This window comes from Corvus cornix, chromosome 2, assembly GCF_000738735.6.
Source record: "Corvus cornix cornix isolate S_Up_H32 chromosome 2, ASM73873v5, whole genome shotgun sequence".
Lineage (NCBI taxonomy): Eukaryota > Metazoa > Chordata > Aves > Passeriformes > Corvidae > Corvus > Corvus cornix.
Window position 1 is genome coordinate 57,068,597 of NC_046333.1, and position 17,719 is coordinate 57,086,315.

The 17,719-nt window shown below is 38.5% G+C and overlaps 1 protein-coding gene and 1 long non-coding RNA gene across 4 annotated transcripts in view; both read right to left on the reverse strand.

Moving 5' to 3' along the window:
- The window catches only part of CDK14 (cyclin dependent kinase 14), a 319,768-nt gene that overhangs the window by 286,004 nt on the left and 16,045 nt on the right, over window positions 1-17,719 (reverse strand). The window lies entirely within an intron of this gene.
- Window positions 12,162-17,074, reverse strand: LOC109144540. The gene is made up of 3 exons (XR_002045372.3): window positions 16,944-17,074; window positions 16,712-16,822; window positions 12,162-16,513 (listed from the first exon to the last, which is right to left on the reverse strand). It is a non-coding gene; the product is annotated as an uncharacterized LOC109144540 (long non-coding RNA).

Consider the following 17,719-nt stretch of genomic DNA (forward strand, 5'->3'; position numbering starts at 1 on the left):
GACACTGATGGGAAGTAGAGAATAAAGTCTTCTGTTTTCCTTTGCTTCCATGCATGTGACCTTTACTCTATTAAACTGCCTTTATCTTGATCTTCAAATTTTTTCCATTTTATTTTCTCTCTCCTGCATTCTGCTGAAGAGGGGAGTGATAGAGTGGATGGTGGGCAACTGGCGTCCAGCCAAGGTCAACTCACCACACTGTACAATGTTGACGTCCTCCTCAAACAGGCTTTGCTGAAACACCACGACTAATCAAAAGTCTGGACATCAAATGCCATATGACTAATCCTGCCAAAACCAGCTTAATCAAACAGGTTGTCAAATGCTTTAACCCATGCTGCACCTCATTCTTCAAGTCATCTTTTTTTTTTCTTGGAGAGACTTCACAATCAAGAACAGAATGTAAAAAAAAAAAAATACCCTACAGAAAAAAAAATGGCTCTTCTGCCTACAAATTACTGCCATGACAACGCTTTAAATCCAAAGGGGATATAAGCAAGAAGAAAGAACTTCTACTCCAGAGACTACAACTATTTTATATGGCAGAAACAAAAGCATTCATTTTCCACAAGAGATTTCTATAGTTAATTCCTCTGTTTCTAAAGGCAGTTCCCACCACATAAAATACCCCAGTGCATGTCAGAGTTTCAAACATCAAAAGGCCATACTTGAGTAATTAAATCACTGGATGTTGCACACAAGAATTTTCCAGCTTTCTCAGTCACAGTGTAAGTTTTAATTCATATTGAACTCACACCCAGTCAATCAAATACATGCATGACACCTATTTTCAGGGCTCTACTCTGACAATAAGAAAAATAATGTTATAAAAAAATGTTACTCTCATGCAAAATCTATCTTGTCACACTCTAGTAATGCATCACATGACAAATCACTGACTCCTGCCAATAGCTGGTATACAACAAATACAGTCCCAGTTCATTTGAATAACCTTTACTTACAACAAATACAGACCATTTAATATCTGTTTTCCATACTAAACCTTTTTAAATATACTGATTGATTGAACTGTGGGCTTGATACATTTTTAAAATTCATTCCCTCTTCCCAAGAAAGCAACTGCCAGAAAAATTTTGAAGGTATTTGTACAGTAAAAAAGCTGCTGTAGTAAACCAGAAAGCATATCAAACATTCTTGCCCACACAAGTTAAAAAAATACAAGTTAAAAAAAAATAAGTTATGGAAGCTAGTTGCAACAGCTCAAAAACTTGCTTCTAGAGCTAGAAATCTTTAACTGGTTGAACTCAAAGAATATGCTACACTCAACAACCACTAGACATAGCGTCATTGCTTAGCTTCAGCCTTATCTATCCATACAGAAAAGAGAAAAACACAGACGTAAGCAGCTTGAAGGAGTTTGGGGTTTACCCCTTCGCGGCTTTAAATACAAGCTTGTAGTTAATACATTTCATGCTCTCTAAAGTCGTTACCCAAATGTGGAACCAGACACATTCAAATAGTTTGACACGTGAGATATCCAAACCAGTCCTAAAGTCCTCAGCCTAAGAGACATCCCACAAGACTGAGGGGCCAAATTCAAAGAAGCTGTCAACATCATGAGAAACTGCGGCAAAAATCTCCAAGTGCTGTTGTTGGGATTGGTTCCTAACCCCAGTGGCAGTGACCCAAACTCTCAGGCCCCAGGCTTCACCTGCTTCACACTTTGGTTTGAGCTTTGCACCCTGCAGTGGTGGCAGTCTTGGACTGTGATGGTACAGTTATTTCCAAGTCTTATTTCAAAACAAGCATTAGAGGGCATAAAATTATACAAAATTAGGCTTATTATTTCCATAAATTGCCCTTACATCAAAAACGTTCCAGGCCTCTTCACCCCTTTGCTTTTTATTCTTTTACTGATGATGAGGTAGTTTCCTGTACTGACAAACATAAAGCAAATTAAAATGTTCTTTTTTTCATACTGACTTCCACTACCTTTTATTTGCATCCTCACATACCTTTAACCCCAATTTAAAAGCAAAAATAGCATTTTATTAAAAAAATCAAAATGTAATGCTTTTTTATGTATCAGGCATTGCTTGTTAAATATAAGGAAAAGGGTAACTTTTTTCAAAACAGATTCACACATTTGCACCTTAGAAACTGTGTAGCCTGCTCGCCAAAATTAAAACATGTATTTGTACAGAACACAGGTAGCTACACATTTCTAAAACTGGGACTTATACCAGGAGAACCTGCTATCTAAACTAATGTCTGCTAACATGTTTTTTGAAAACTTTTCTGTGCCAGTGCTAGGTATTTACAGGTATTGTATGTCTATACCATAATAAACTTTACTATATGTAGGTATATACATCTTTATTCATTTACTCTCATCTAGATGTCCCATCTAAATAGTCAAAAAATACATATGAAGCATATACACATCAGTTGTAAGTACATTTTGAACGTCCCCACCATTATAGGATTGACTTTGCAATAACAAATAGTTTACACTGAGCTGCTGTTGTGCAGACATGCTCTAAGGTAATCAAGCTATTTGGTAAAAAAATATACAGAATTTAAGAGTCAGCTTAAAAATACCTAAGTGTTGAAACAGGCAGGTAACATTAGTTTCTTTGACTCCTCCTCCCCAGTCACCTCATAAGAACAGCTGTAATGAAATTTTATCAATTCCTGCAAACTAACACTACATCAAAAGTATCTTAATAAGTATAAAAGTAACAAAAAGTTCAAATAAATACTGCCAAAACCAAACACCACTGTTTCGATGAGTTCTCAGAATAAATGAGAGCTGGCACCAAAAAGAAACTCTGAGATGTAGATAAAAAGCTTTTTTTTTTCTCATTTTTATGAAGACCTAAAGAATTGAACTGGCTTCTTTGACTTTCTGCCCCAGCTGCAGAGGAGGGACTCACCACTCTGCTCCCAGCAGCAAGCAAAAGGCAGTTGGTCATCCAAAGGACTATTTTTTATCCTAGGTGCCAGTGCAAACAAACCAAACAAATCTAACTAAATAGACAGTAGACAACACAGAGACTGCACAAGTGGAAGACTACTTCTAACACCGCTGCACCATCACCCCAGGTTATAATGCAGTAATCAGCAAAAAATAACAGCTTTTGTAATCACAGTTTTGTGCATCCCAGTGCCACTTTTTGCTTTCAATATCAGAATGAGAGGAGGGACCTCAGCCAATTTTTTTTTTATCATCTGGATCTTAATGAAGTTTATGTCCCTGCTTGCTGTTAAATTACACAGATTAGTAACACATGAGTAAAATAAATACAATCCTTCACATGATTACATTTTAAATTACCACATCTGAGAGGGAAAGCACAAACAACATGCACTTGGCATGGACGGAACATTTGCTGCCCAGGTTTGAAAGGAGGACTTCTGTTCAAAAGCCTTTACCTCTTCAGCCAAAGAAATAATTTATTCAGCTGGCTGCCATTACATACTTCTCAATGGGAGAAAGTACCTTCTAACACCGTACAAATATGGTGGCAGTGAAATACAAGAACAAAGGATTATCTGGACTTACTGGTCATCAAATGCTTCTGAACTTGTGGCAGCATCTGACACTGATGCACAGAAACCAAGGATGCAAAGCTATGCACATGCACAGACTGCAACCCTCCACACTTCCACCCTGACATTTAGAGTCTGCCAACCAGGTATCTTAAAGGATTTTATATATTGCAGCTCCAACCACAACTTTATCAAATGCCTACAAATGTGACTGATCAGTGCAGTTATGGGAAAAAGGACGCTTCACTTAACCTTATTTGGAGTATATCCCGTTCACCTCAACGCTGCTTAGATCAGACACCAGTTTGCAGCTGCATACATTTATCAAGTGTTCCTATCAGGTGCTTAATATATATCCAAATCCTACTGCTAACATCATTTTAGTAGTTAATCAATCAAGCCTAAATGTTCCCAAGTTCAAAACCAGCAGCTGCTGTGGGTTGACACAGATCCAGCAATGAGCAGTTTGTTTAGGATTACGTACTCGATTCACCTCCACATCTAAGGATGCTCATGGTGCTATGCAGCAAGGGTCTCAGCACCATTTCTCTCCACCAATTAATTAGCTCATCAACTGAAGACAGCTCAGGGGGCATGGGATTGAAAACCTACCATCAAGATAAACTACTTTTCCTAGCAATCACTGGTGGAGACAATAAATGGCCTTGCCAAAACACAGTGTGCATCCCAATGCTACTTGAATACATTACATCACCCTCCAAATAGGAATGAGAAGCAGATCATTTGACTACCTTGATCTAGAGGGGGGAACACAGTATACAACCCCACAATCTACAACCAACACCACAGACTTGGACAGCCATCAAAAACTGGGTTTTTGGAAAGATAGCTGTTTTGATTCCACTTCCCTTAATAACATTGTATCAATATTTCTTTAGTCTTTAAAAAATGCACTGATTTGATACATTATTTGATTGAAAGACACATGACAACACAATCACAAGAACACCTTTTTCAAAGAAACTTCTTTTCATAAAGCAATACCAGCTCCATTTTGCTCAATCCTTGGAAGTAATTCAGAGGCAATTGCTTTGGACAGCAGAACAGCAACCTCTGGCATGACTCCCACCAGCTGCCTCCATTCACATTTAAACCACAAAGGTTGAAGGATATTTTTCCTCACAGACTTGTCCATGAATGGTATGACATGATTCAGAAAGGAAAAACCCAAAGAGACACACTATTAAAAGCCTCTCTATGCAGTCCCAACTAATAACTCAGTTTCCAAATCTTTCCCTGTGTTCTCCATCATTCCCTCTCCTGATTCTCTTACTCTGGTAACACTGCCAGGCTAGACACTTTTTTTTATTCTTCTCACTCTGCTTTCTGCCTTCTGTGCTGGAAAGGAGGCACTGTCCTATTTGTTTTCCAACATGCTGAGCACAGCTATAGGAGAATCTGCTTATTGCCTCAAAGTATTGCTCACTGATGGGCAAAATAAATGATAGTGTCCTGCACCTTCTCTTTCCCACATATTATTCCTTAGCAATGCAAAATAGAGCCTTTACAGCAGAAAAATAAAGCATTTCTTCTTCTTCTTAGAGAGGTCTCAGTAATACTACAAAACTGAAGGAAGTGACAGTAAATATCGTCAATCTTAGATTTTCTCTGCCATCCTTCTGCCACATAGAGTTTATTTGTATAGTCTGCAGAACTACTTTGGCAAATGTTTTACTTTCTGAGCATGCAGAGTTCACTTCAGATGGCTGACATTCCCCAGAAGTGCCAGGGAAGAAAGAAAAAGAAACGTCTTGGGACTTCCCACTTCCTCTCAGCAACTGTCCCAAACCTCCTGCCCTCAAAAATATGTAACCACTATATTCTGTGTACTTTCCAGTGATAGAAAAGTGCTCCAATCTGCCTCACCAGTTTTAAAAAATGCTATTTGTGCTTAAAGGGGAAGAAGGAGCAAGAGCAAGAAGAAATTTTTTAAAAAACATTTTAAGTATCCCTTTAAAAAGCTTCATTTTGTAACTATTTAGTTCCTTTCCTTCCCACTGCTTGCTTTTGACATACAAATACAAATGCCATTGATGAAAGTCAAACAGAAAATTATATCCCTCTGCATGAAGCACGTTAAGCTAAAAAGACTTCAGAACCCCAAATTAACTATCTCTCCTCATCAGATCTACCAGACACAAGCTCTCAGGACCACAACTAGTAGGAAATTACACTGGTGAAGTGACATATTCTTACTCTTTTTTGCTTGAATCTCACACCCCAAAATATAATGAAAGCAATTTCAATTTATATTGACAAAACTACCTGCTAAGAAAACATAGGCAGCATTGATGATCAAACTGCTGATGGAATTTATTTGTTCTTATACTAATTTACCCACAATAAGTTATTAAACTACTTCCTTTCATGACATTTTGAAAACTAATTAACTTTTCCAGGTGTTTGACTATGAAGATCTTTTTCTCTAACACTGGACACTGAAACTGCCTGGAAGCCACCAACATGTGCTCTTCTCAGCTCTTGTTTTGATCTTGTAAGGGATCAGATTTTCCTGCCCTATTAGAAAATTCCACACGGGTTCAGATTTAATTTCTGTGGGCCAAGACATCTTTTTTCCTCTCAGTATCTTTATGCACCCCAACATTAATTCATTCAGATACCTTCTCACAGCTGTACTGTCTACACACTACTGAATAAAGATGCCAACGAACCTGCAGAAACAACCCTGCTGCATCAGCTAACTTTAACACATAGATTTCTGATTATTCATGCATGTTTTGAAATTTGTTTAAATTCCCTTCTGGGCAGAGGTTCTTCAAATACAGTCAACATTTCTTTCTCATTAATTAATGGGAGCAATTTTTTACTTCAATATTATTTGAATAGCAAATGTTGAAATGCATGGGAAATGAGATGCTTTACAAAGACACAGGAATTCCTGCTCTTCTTCCTAGTGCACTGAACAGAAATTTGCTCATCAACTGCAGCTCCCAAATGAGAAGGCTCACAACATTAAAATAATTGAAAGAGTAAATCACCCTAGTAGATGGAGTGCTGACATTATTATGCCACATTCAGAGCTTCATGTTAAAACCCAATTCCTAGATCAAATGACATTTTTTAAGTACTTAATCACTTTTCAGTATAATTTTTTCTTATGTGCACTTACAGAACCTTTCCTAACTTCCCCTGCTTTTTCCATTTTTTACCTTGGGGATGATAAAATTCTGATTCACTTCATCTGAAAACCTTATTTTCAAGAAACAGATGATATTTCAGTAGACTACATCAAATCTAGGTTCTGTTTGAATTACTTCATCCTCTTGTATTTCAGTTAATTGTCTGAAGAGGAGGCAGTCCACCTTTCCAAATGACTCTCCAAGTTTCTGTTTGCCAGTATATCTAGTTGACCCCTCTAACCCAGCTTGTAGGTCCTGATCCTTCAACGGGTATCTGAAGCCATCTGTGGCCTTCCCCATTCTCTCTCTAACATTGACACCAATAAAAGATGGAGTGTACCCACTGCCAATCATCTTTTTCTTTCTATCTTTCTTTCTCTCTTTCTTCTCTTCCTTTCCTTTCTTTCTCGCTCTCTTTCCTTCCTTCTTTCTCACTTCCTTTTCTTTCCTTCTTTCCTTTATATATCTGACAGATGTTTCTAAACAATATACTCTCGTTTCCCCTTTATGGCAGTCTCCATATCAATGGCTCTTGAATGCAAGTCATTCAGCACATTAGAATCTACTGGGAAAATGGGCAGATATGAGAGTAAGATATGAGATATAAGATATGAGGTGCCATTATGCCAGAAGGCGTGAATGGACCAACTGTTTCTTTTTTGATCTGTAAACAACTACAGAGGTCCTGGACAATGTGTCTTTGCTAGACAAATGAAAGGAAATTAGGATGCTGTTCCTGATTTCAGTGTCCTGAGACCTTTCCTTTAGACTGTCCTCTCCCAGCAAGGAAATCCCACAAAGGTATAGAGTAAGATACCACATATCACTCATGCTAACAAAACCAGATACACAAAGATAAGATCCAACAAACACAACCTAAAGGTGTGATCAGGATATAAAAATTGATATGCACATCTGTCATGACATCAGTAAAGCTATACTCCTTTCCTTGTAAGATTAATATAAAATGTATCAAGAAACAGCAGTTATTATCAAAAGTTTTCATGTGCCACCAGACAGTTTAATGCCGTTTGGCATCATTATTCACTTAACAGTAACAGCAGAAAACATTTCTTTCATAAAACCCAGCTGTTCTGGGAAACATGGTGCTCTTAGAGCTCTCAGAGCAGGAGCTCAAGCCTCCAGAGTACTGCAAAGTCAAGGTTAATGCCCTTTCAAAGCATTTAAGTACTGCTGTTTGTAGCAACGTAAACTGAACAACAAGGTATCGTGCGCTGCCCCTGGCTGCCCCGAGTTCATTTCCTTCATAGCAGCCCATCTGGTGCTGCTTGTATTTATGACCAGTACAGGTAACACAGCAATGTTGGCTGCTGCTGCTGGTGCTTGCACAGACTCAAGACCGTCTCTGCCTCTCACACTGCCCCCATGATGTAGGCTGAGGGTGGGCAAGAACTTTAGGTAGGCAAGGACACAGCCAGGACAGCTGACCCCAAGTGACCAAAAGGATATTCTGTGACACATAACATGATTATCAGCCATAAAAACTAGGGGTTTGAACTTTCCAAGGCAGCTGCTGCTCAGAGACTGGTTGGGATCACTACCCGTGGGAGGTGGTGAGTGACTGCCTTTGCATCACTTGGGGGTTTTCTTCCCTTCACTTTTTAAATGGTCTTTATCTCAACTCACAAAGTTTTCTTGCTTTTGCTCTTTCAATTCTTATCCCACTGCAAGGGGGAGGGGAGGGAGGGTGGGAAGGAGGGGTTGGTAGGTGCTTAGCTGCTGTCTGGGGTAAACCCACCACATAAGGTCTTCATTAAAAAGCTCTAATGTAAATATTTGTGAAACGTAAAGTTATCATGCTGCTTAAAATATATTGTTACAGACTTAAACACTCATCACTTGCTGAAATGAAATAGCAGAAGTATCACATTCTCAAACTCTACATATGAAAACAAAGTATTTAATACAACTGCAAGATCATCTGGGCATACTTAAGAACAAAAAGAGATTCTATATTGTAAAGTATTTCCAGAACCCCCATCTTGTAGGGTTCAGAACCCTGGATTACCAAGAAACATCTCTGTGAAAGGACGCTGTTGTGCAGAGCACCTTTAGGAAGTGCTGCAGGTATTTTAAGTAGATTTTAGTAACTAAACAACCAGGGACAAAACAGAGCAAGTTTAGTATTTCTTCACAATAATACTGTAACTACAGTTTCTGTTCCAGTGTTATGCAAATATGGGCTACAACTGTAAATTATAACACTTCTGGAATGAGGCTGCATGCCAACAGAAGTGCACACCCTATTCTTTCTTTCTTTTACCTTTATATTTGAGAAGAAAAAAACATGTCCTTATAAAGGAGAGAATATTGGCTAATATTTTGGGCTTCTGTATTTCTTTAAATTCCAAGCAGAACTACAAGCCTCCAGCCTCCCTTGTTTTCTAGGTACTTTGTATATGATTATTTTCTAAAATATCCAAATGGGAGCCCAGACAAAACGGCCTACTGACGTTTCTTCCAAATTAATTATTTTCTTTCAGATGAACTTTTTGTATGCCACTTTTCTACACAGAGGTGTCCTATTGCATACTTATGAACTCATGGAAATGTTGAAGTTAATGGCAGGGCTGTCAGACCCCAAACAGCGGAAGCACAAACTGCACCACCACTGCAAAAACTCTACAGAGTGAAGATAAAAACTAATGTTATCATTTGAAAAAAAATATGCTAATTTGAGACAAGCAGTACTCTGAAGCATAAACACCAACATAAAGAAAAGAGGAAATGAAACTGATTCCACAAAAATAGACATACAAAGCAGAAAAATGAAGCTGACACATACAATAGCCTGTGGTATATTACTATGAGAGCTACAGGCAAGATAACTGAACTATTGTACACAAAAGATTCTGAAATACGGATGATGATAAGCACAACTTTAAAAAATATGTCGAAACTTATACATAATCTTTATTAAATATAAAGCATTATCACATACCAAGTCAACAAAAAAAACCCCCAGAAAATTAGCCTGGTCAAAAAATTTCCACTTTTTTTGTAGGAGCATAATGGTTTCTGGAAAGATGCCCTTAAGAAAGGATTTTTCAGAACCAAAATTGGACCTAGCTGTCTCCTCAACTCTGTAAAAGAGAATATTATCTGGTGATCACAAAACACAGCTGGGCTGTATGATATGCATGCTGAAACTCTATCAGCTTGTCTAGAGTGGGCTGGACCTTCTTTAAGGAGAGAAGAGAGGAGGCCTTTCATCCTGTTACAGACAAAAAAGGGATCTGAAATCTCAGTACTTTGAAGAATAGGTAAAATGTTTGTTTCCCAGCTCAAAGAGTAAGGCATACTACACTTCTACAGTAAAGGAGCCTTTACTCACAACTCTTCCCTGGTGTTAAACAAAAGAGCACATACATATATACACAAGAAAAATGCCCACAGTGGTATCCAAACTCGCAGGAAACAGAATACAAACAAATTAAAGCAACAAGTCCCTGTGGTCCCATCTGGAAATACTGCACAGGAAATCCAAGTTGTAAGGTGAAACTATTCTGACTAGGAATGCAAATAGAAATTAAATAGAAAACAGTTTAGTTTTAATAGAAAACAGTTTAGTTTTAAGTTCTTTTAAAATATTTAAGAATTTTCAAGAAGGTAGAAAGAAGACAACTTCATAATAAAACACTTGCTTTTCATTAGCATTTTTGTGAGGTTTGTAAAATCTCTAGAGGATGAATATGAAGTCACATTTTGAATACTGTGTAAGTAATAAAACATCTTCCCCTCCCTCGGAAACACCCAGATCTGTCACTATAGTCCAGTTTTTCTTCACTGTTCTGCTCTTTACTCTCTCCAGGCTATTCTGTGATTGATTAGTCAGCAGCTCCAGCTCTCTTCTAAGAGTCAACTCATTTCTGCAAAAAGAATTATTTTCTTCTCTTCATTTATGCCAGGCATTTGAGTAAGATAAATCAGAAACTGCAAAAGATGAACCAGTACAAAGCCAAGACTACACCTGGAGTTTTGCCAGCAAAAGTAGCATTGTTTAACAAAATTACCCCTAAGAAACATTACCATGTCACTGTGATTGTTATGTGCCCCTAGCTCCAAACATAAAAATGCCAATATTGGATGAAACCACCCAGCCAGTACGCTTTCTATGTCTCTCAACAGATAAGCTCTGTGGTTTCTGTTGAGGGAGTGCACATACTCTTCCAGTGAGAGTCACCTCCAGATGTTTTCCATTTCTCCCCTCCTCCAACATCTGCTCTGTTGCTCAGACATGCTTCACTGTCCCACATCTTGGGGAAAAAACTCACCCCCACCCCAAGCCCTGCAAAGGCTTTTACCCTCAGAACCAGTCCTGAAGCACCTTTACTGCAGGAAGGCAGAAACAGCAACATGAAGCAATGAGGTCAGTTCAGTAGAGCTCTCCACAAAAACTTCCCTCTGCCAGCTTAATTCTTTTTTTACTCAACTCGTCCACATCATGCATAGTTTTGCGCATCTGTCATAATTCTCCTTGGTGGTCTTTTCCAGGCTTAACAATCCTACTATATTTGCTTTCTCCTTACAACACAGCTGTCCCATAATTGCCCTACTTAGGTTGTCCAGTTTCAGCAAAGCCTTTCCAAGAAGGACTCCAGAAGGCACCTTGATAGATTACCAAAGAGAGAGCAAAGAAAACAGTGACACCTTCTGTAAAGCCATGCAAAGGAAGAAACATTCTTGACTCCCTCTACTTTTACCACCCCAAGTCCTTCAAAATGTCAAGCTAAAATCAGAGAAGGAGCACGGCTGCATGTCTCTCATCTAGAAAAGCTGAGAACACACCAGCAACATAGCTGCTAGCTTCCTCTTCCAAATCCCTCTGGTTAACATGAGGGAAATAATTTGTATCAAGTAAAGACGGTAAAGTTTATATGCAATAGGTATAACAGGATTCAATGAGCAAGTAAAGACCCAACGTATCTAACACTGGATATCTGTAGTTTGAATGTATTTTGTTAGAGACAGAAATTAATTTATCCTGCACTTGCATTCATGTTTGGCTACAACAGTTTTGTATAGCCTTAGAATAAATACCAAAAATTCCCTTTTACTTGAAAGCAGATTTGTGTTTATTACTTTAAAAGATTGAAAGTCATTATGAGTATTTCCAATATCCTCTGCTACTTCTTGAACATTCGCTTCTTTAAAACCAGCCAATTTTTTAAAATTATATATAGTCAAAGATGAATGCAGAACGAGATAGAAAACTCATTTTCTTAGAATAAGCCTAAAGAAGAATTCATCTGCTCATATTAAAGCATAACATAACAGGACTTAGTAGTGGGGGAGAAAAATGATGGGGGGAGATACCTATGCATGCATCAAAGCTTCACTTTAATAGGTAAAGAAAACAGGTATCAGGCTGAAGCAGCATTAAATAGAGACTTCATAAGGAAAACTTAAGTATGGAAGAATTTTAATTTCCTCTCCCAAGATTTTTGTAACACACCTTTTTTCTTCCAAAAAAACCTAAACTAAACCTGAAAGACCAGTTTACATATCTGCTGTGGCTGCAAGGGACAAAAAAATTTATGACATGACTTGTACATTGTCATGTTAATCACTTCTGCACTTCTTGTCAGCAATCAATCAAGGCTGCTAACATTTACCTGAGCAATAACTATTGTTTTCAACAAGAAAAATTACTACCTTGTGCCCATTTTTCTTATTAAGTATCATTTTACAAATTAAGGCTTTGATTCTACGAGTATGCACATTTTTGACAAGTTCATGTATTTCCCTGGAAGCCAGTGAGGCTCTCAGCACACAAAGCACAGAGCACTTCATGATTTGCAACAGCTTTACTAAGAATTTAGGAACCAAATACTAAAATCTACTTCAGTTAATAATATGAATCCAACTGAGAAATACATGGTAACTTGCTTATTAGAAGTTATTTAAAACTCTGACCCCATCTAGGTTAGAACAGTAGGTTTTTGAAATGTGTTTTTGTGACCAAATTCAAGAGATTTCTCAGTCTATCTGAAAAGGGAGAAAAATAACAGACACAGCAGAAGATTAAAGAGGGATAACAGAAAACAGGGAATGATGAATTTGAGGACTCTAATATTTAGGCCCTGCCCGTATCTTCCTAAGTAATAAAAAACCAAACAGTAATCAATACTAATTTTCAAATCAATCCAGAGTAAACAATAGGTTTATAGCTCACATTAGTTCTAGAGAGACCTTTATGATGTTTTTAGTGGCACAGCACATTAATTAGAAATGTCAAAATGCACCTCAACATTGGTGCTTTGTTTTCCATTTGTCTCGGTTGTTAACTTTGGCCATTAAGACAAAAAAAATCCAAAACCAAACAAACAGCAAAAAACCCCCTCTGCTTTAATGACCACAATTCACTAACCCATAGCTGATTTTTCATGATGTGTTTTGGGATTAATTTTTTAGTATTTTACACACCAATTAACTAGTTTGGGAGAAAACCTTCTCCAGGGGACCATTAATTAATTACAGACATATTGTTTATTAATGCATATTTTTCTTTTCCAAAACTGTGCAGCAAGAGTGAACATAATTTACTCCCTTCTCTTAAAAACTTAAATTAATAATAAATCTGTTTTGCTGCACACTTAATTATGGCCCAGTTTTAAAGCATCCCCCACCTTGATCAAGCAGGAGCCTAAGGGTACCATCTTCTAGCACAATGCACACAATCTTTTGAACTATTCTACTGAAGGAGTTTGGTGCTCAGGACAGAGCTTCATGAACAAGTTTGCAAGATGCACATCATCCTGCTATTACGAAATGGCAACAATTCCGTATGTATGCAAGCTAATACAAGGCACTTCACCTCTTAAAGGGCAAACTGAAAAAAAAAAAAGGAGTAAAAAAGTAAAATAGTAAAATATGTGGTCATGTGCCAGTCTTAGGCAGAAAAATGAAATAAAAGTATGCCTCTCTTTCAGAAATAGAGGTCATTCAGCTGTGCTTTGTTGATGTTGACAGCAGCTTTATGCATAAGCAAAGAACTTACAGGTACAACACAGCCTTTTCAAATTAAGAATATAACCCTATTATCATCAACTCACAGACCCCTTCCTAGAAATCAAGCATTAGACCCCGAAGTGTTAAAGCCAAAATTACAACCAGGAGTACTGTTGACAGCCAGTATGATGAAATGAGTAATTCTGGCTAGACTCTGGTTCCCCAGCTTTTTTTCCACAGGATATTTCTTAATGATAATGCCAATTCCAGAACTGGAAACATTGCAGGAACAAGTCCATAAGCAGAGCAATTCACCATAAAAAGCACTTAAAGGCCACATTTCAGATCAAGAATTGAGAGGTTTCAACTAGCCTGCATTTGCTCCACACAACTCCATATAAAGTTAAAAATATATCTAAGGAATAAGTAAATGTCAAAACCAAGGAAAAAAATTGCACACAGCAGTAGTAAGTGTGATGGGATACTCCCCCTTCCCCTAGGTTTGTGGAGGAAGAACTACATGTTAAGAAAAGCACCTCCCTTCCTACCCTACTGCCTAAACCCACTACTAACCAGAAAAAATGTTCCTCACTCTTCTCTAATGCTGTCCCTCTCCAGCTTTCCTAGTGTCCTTTTACAAAGAGAATACTCAAGACATGGTGCAGAATTCCCTTTATTTGGCAAAGCTTATTTTTGACTCTGACACTTTTGGCAGCAAATGTTTCCTCTTTCCAGAAAAATCAATCTGGAGCCCCAAAATGACTGCGCACCCGCTACGAAGGAATAATTCCAGACAAAAGATGCTTTATTTCTGTAGGAAGCATGTGGTTCTTTTAAAGGTTCATAAATACAGGTGGTTTCCATGTATAGGTTACTTCCTCAGAGCCTCCTGTTTTTGAAACTAACCTCTCGGAAGAGCAGGGAGAAGAGAAGCTTAAGCACACATATTATGCATATTAATAAAAGCAAACAGGAGCCCCCTTTTTTGTAATTCCTCATGGAAACAGTTGATAAGAGGAAAAGCTACAGATGCCTATAAGAGGAAAAAAATTCAAACTGCAGCAATAAGATCTGTGTTGCTTGCTCCTGAGTACCAAGTGTTGGGATTTGGGGAGGGAAAGAAACAGAAGGACTTTTCCAGAGGTGTCTTTGGCAGATGAGCAGTGGATAGGAATGAGTTTCTAAAGGTAAACATGTTATTACATATGTTTCTAGAGAATCTTCCCATTTAGATTTCTTCTAAGCTTTTATAAACAAGTGGTTCAAAAAAGTATCTCTTATAGTCTTTATAGCACTTGGACCTCAATTATTTGCAGTGTACCATATGGAATCACATATGAAGCAAATCACTTCTCCTTACAGAAACAATTAGAATATTATAGGTGATCACATATGACAAAACTAACAATAACTCAATTGCATGTGACACAAGCAATGCGAAAAGCTTCCAAACAATGCAGAAAGAAAGCAGCCTGTAAAAAAAGTTCACGAGTCACAGAATGGTGGAGGTTGGAATGCTCCTCTGCAGGTCATCTGGTGCAACCCATCTGCTCAAGCAGGGCCACCTAAATCACAGTGCACAAGAGGGGCAGGTTGTCCAGATGGCTTCTCCACAGATGGTGACTCCACCACCTTAATGGGAAACTTCTCTTTCTGCTTGGTCACTCTCACAGTGAAAATGTGTTTCCTGATGTTCAGAGGCTTTCAGTTCCCTGTCTCAGTTTATGCCCACTGCCTCTGGTCCTGTCACAGGGCACCACTGAGAAGAGCCTGACTTTGTCTTCTGTACTTCCTCCCATCAGGCATTGCTAAGATCCCCCACTGTACCTTCTCTTCTCAGTCCCAATTCTCTGTCATTCCTCACAGGAGAGATGCTCCAGTCCCTTAATCACTTCAGTGGCTCTTCTTCATGTCTTATACTGAGGAACCCAGAACTGAACTGTACTGCAGATGTGACCTCATCAGTGCTGAGTGGAAGAGAGGGATCACCTCCCCTTCACCTGTGGGCAACACTCCTCCCAGTGCACCCCAGGATACCAGCAGCCACCTTTGCAGCAAGGGCACATTGCAGGCTCACATTCAACTTCATGTCCACCAGGATCCCCAGGTTCTTTTCCACAAAGCTGGTCAGTTCCCAGTGTAACAGGTTCTAATAAACAGGGTGGTCTGAACTTGGAGACTGAGTCTCTTTTTTTACTCCAGGTGAAATTCTGCCATCCGAGTACCCAGTTAAAGGCCATAGTAAGTGACACAGGGTTTATTCTGGATGCTGCTGTCTCTCGGAGTGGCTCATACCATTAGTGACACACCATGAGTGCAAGTTATGTGGTCCTGAGGCAAAATGGTGATGTTGTGAATGGTGACAGTTCAGTCTAACTTCTTCCTGATTAAGTATCTATTTGAAATCTTGAAGAAGGCTAAGAAGCAAACTCAGATTGTAATTAATATATTCCAACTGAATATCTCCCATTCCATCTATGTTCCTTGGCACAAGGAAAAAGAACTACATTTTCCATTTTTTACCTTCCTCTCCAAGAGGCCTTCTAATTTTTTTCACAAGCAGTAGAAACTGAACAAGGAAGATAGCCATGGCATTTTGCCAAATCTTAACAATAAAACAAACCCAATTCACATAGGCTTCCAAGACAAGGGTCCACTCACAGTAGAACATCCAAAGTCTTGCATCACCACTGAACCCCAGGAGTCTCTTGAAATCACCTCCTCAGCAGTGAGTATTAAATATACTCATGAGCCCGGCTGGGTCCCAGGGGCATAGGTTCACACTGGTGTCCTCTCTGAAGCTTAACTGGCAATACCAAAATGAAACATCACTTTGACTGTAAAAGTCTACGTCATTTCTGCCCCACCTGTGGATGAATGAAATAATTACTGCTGGGAATAAACCTAACAGAGCATCTCAGTTAGAACACTGTCAAAATTCATGTGTAAGACAGAACTTTAAGAAAAAGAGTCTTGTGTTCCATGACAGTATTTGTTCAAATATAATAGAACCTTTTTTCTTTTTTTTTTTTACTTTTGAAGAAACATTTTATTGAATATCATACCTTTTTTGTTGTTGAATATCATCACAAATCTCGTCGTTTGAGCCCATTGTCTATATGCCCATGTAAAATGCATGACTAAGCATTGTCTCCACACCACTGAAAAAACCTGTTCTTAAGATAGAAAAAATATATATGTAATCTAACTCTAGTTACTGCAAACTTACTTTCAAAGATAAAAATACCATTTTCTTACTGATTTGAACAGAAAAAGTCCTGAAGTGCTATAGCATACCTTTTTAAAGGGCAAGCAAATTAGGCACTTCCTTTCATCTTCTCAGAGCTTCTGTCATGCTTTGATGATGGCCAGACAAATCACATGTAACTGAGCCATACCAGAGTAATAACTAACTAAATAAGTGAAAAAAAAAACCAAATCAAAACAACACAATCACTTAAGTATTTCTCCAGATGCAGTCCTCTAGTTTCTGGAATTCTGTGCGTCTCCAAAGTCATCAGGAGATGCCTCTAACAAACATCCTGTTTGTATCTGGTTCCTCTCTGTGCCTGAAGAGCTAAAATAAACCATCACTGCTTCTTTCTTTCTTTTTTTAAACAAAAAAACTTTTTTTCCCTCCAAACCAAGCAAACCTGCAGTCATCAGAGACTTCCCACATCTAAACAAGCCAGGACATGGTAAGAATGATAATGAATTTGACAAATGGAACTGGCATCATTCTTCGATTGGATAAGCTAAAAAACCTTTTTCTGAGCAAGCATAGATTGCTATTTTAACTGTAAAACTGCATCAGTAATTGGCATCGACAAAGGAGAGCAGGTTGGACATCATTTAATAAATCTGTCTGTTTAGAAAGCCAATAAATAAATGAAAGCCATCAACCCACACTTTGTGTGGCTTCTGCCAGTGCCAGCAGCCTCCAGCAGCCCACAGCCCTCTCCCTGCCCACTCCACCCAGGACAAGAACTCCCACCCTGGCTCTTCTCCCCTGCAGCTGACTCAACAATTGGCAAGGAGTTCAGTAGCATCCTTGTCACTACAGACACAGTAAC